Source organism: Physeter macrocephalus, chromosome 13 (assembly GCF_002837175.3).
Source record: "Physeter macrocephalus isolate SW-GA chromosome 13, ASM283717v5, whole genome shotgun sequence".
NCBI classification, from domain to species: domain Eukaryota; kingdom Metazoa; phylum Chordata; class Mammalia; order Artiodactyla; family Physeteridae; genus Physeter; species Physeter macrocephalus.
The window spans coordinates 7,689,176-7,690,700 of record NC_041226.1 but is presented as its reverse complement, the minus strand read 5'-3'; the positions used below and the strand labels follow the sequence as shown (position 1 = coordinate 7,690,700).

Sequence of the window (1,525 nt, the reverse complement as noted above, 5' to 3'; positions counted from 1 at the left end):
TAAAACAGCCAAACAGTTAAAAAGGTGGTCTCTAATGAATTTGCTAATTCTAGCAGGCCCTCGCAAACATTTCCTGCTAGAGTACCCCATATCAAAACGAAGTGGCTGTGTGCTTTAATTACATGGAATAATCATTTGATTTCCAGGAAGTTGAGACCGTGCTTTGTATTTAAATAAAAAGTTCTAGACGAGCTGTGAAACTCGATCAAACCAAGAAAAAGGGTGAAACTAAATGCCTGTTCGGTGAGTCAAGGTTTCAGCTGCTCAGCAAGCCTGACGGTACGGGTTTAGGAGCCCAGAAAAGGGGTGTTTTAAAGCCGGCTGACTGGATCGTGTCACTTTCTTATAGGAAAAGCCCTGCCTTCCCAGAGATCTAGAGTGTAATGCAACCATATGTTGCTGAGGAGCTCGAATCTTGGCTGCCTTCGCCCCTCTGCACGAGCAGAAACCCCGGTTTTCAGGGGCCGTGATCTCATCGTGTCGCTCTCACTTTTGAAGGTCTGTTAAAAAGTCTCGGGCCTCTTATCTTAACGGCTTTGGAAGTGAGTTTGGGGTGAGAAGGGGGGGGAGGCCTGTGGGTGTCTCTTTTGCCTGAGGAGCTGGAGACACTTGTGGAAAAGTCAGGCCCTTTTCGCTCCGGCGGCCGCTCGGGCGTGGGGCTGGCTTGGGTTAGACACATGCACACATACACCATAGAGCTCTGCTTTCCCGTAGCAGCTGCTGCCTCTGCCTCTGCCTCTCCCGCCTCAGCCTCTTTGCCCGGCATACACACACATTCAGATTTGCGCGCTGTTTCAATCCTTGATGACGTGTCCCCGGAGACAGCCAATAGCAAACGGGCTCTGGTCAGGACAATGGGAGGTATCGGGCCAATGAGCGAGCCCCGTGAGTTGGCGGTAGCCAATAGGAGCCGCGCTGGCTGGAGAGTAATGTTACAGAGCGGAGAGAGTGAGGAGGCTGCGTCTGGCTCCCGCTCTCACAGCCATTGCAGTACATTGAGCTCCATAGAGACAGCGCCGGGGCAAGTGAGAGCCGGACGGGCACTGGGCGACTCTGTGCCTCGCGGAGGGTGAGTCTGGGGCAGCGCCGCGGCGGGGAGAGCGCCTCCGGCAGCTCCCCAGCCCGCGCGGCGGCCGGATCCCCGCGGCCGGGAGCCGGCGGGTCAGGATCCACACAAAGGCAAATGAGGGGGGACCGTGGGGGGAACTGCGCACGGAGCGAGCCTACCCTCGGGCGCCGGGAGCCCGGCCGCGCGCCGGAGCCCCGGCCCCCGGGCCGCCGCGAGCCCCGAGCCCCGCGAGTTTCCACCCCCGGCGGCGTCCGCGCTGACTGGCGCAAAAAAATTTTTTTTTCATTAAAAAAAATTTTTAACGTGTTTTCGGCCCCCGGGCCGAGCGTTCGGGCGGCCGGCGTGCGCGGGGGGCGGCGGGCCGGCGGGCGGGCGGCGCTTCACGGCTGCATTGGCCGCCGCAGAGCCGGGCGCCGGCGGCGGGCGAGCGCGGGCGGCGGGCGCTGCGGGCGGGCG

At 60.0% G+C, this 1,525-nt stretch overlaps 1 protein-coding gene across 2 annotated transcripts in view; it reads left to right on the top strand.

Annotated features, from left to right (window-relative positions):
- The first annotated feature begins 411 nt into the window (after positions 1-411).
- HMGB1 (high mobility group box 1) overlaps positions 412-1,525 on the top strand; it is a 6,909-nt gene continuing 5,795 nt past the window's right edge. Inside the window, exon 1 of one of the 2 annotated variants that reach the window (XM_007114993.4) lies at positions 412-498. The gene's annotated coding sequence lies outside the window, so the exon portion shown is untranslated. Of the gene's footprint in view, positions 499-923; positions 1,070-1,525 lie in introns of those variants that run through there. The other variant, XM_007114992.4, reaches the window with a different exon arrangement.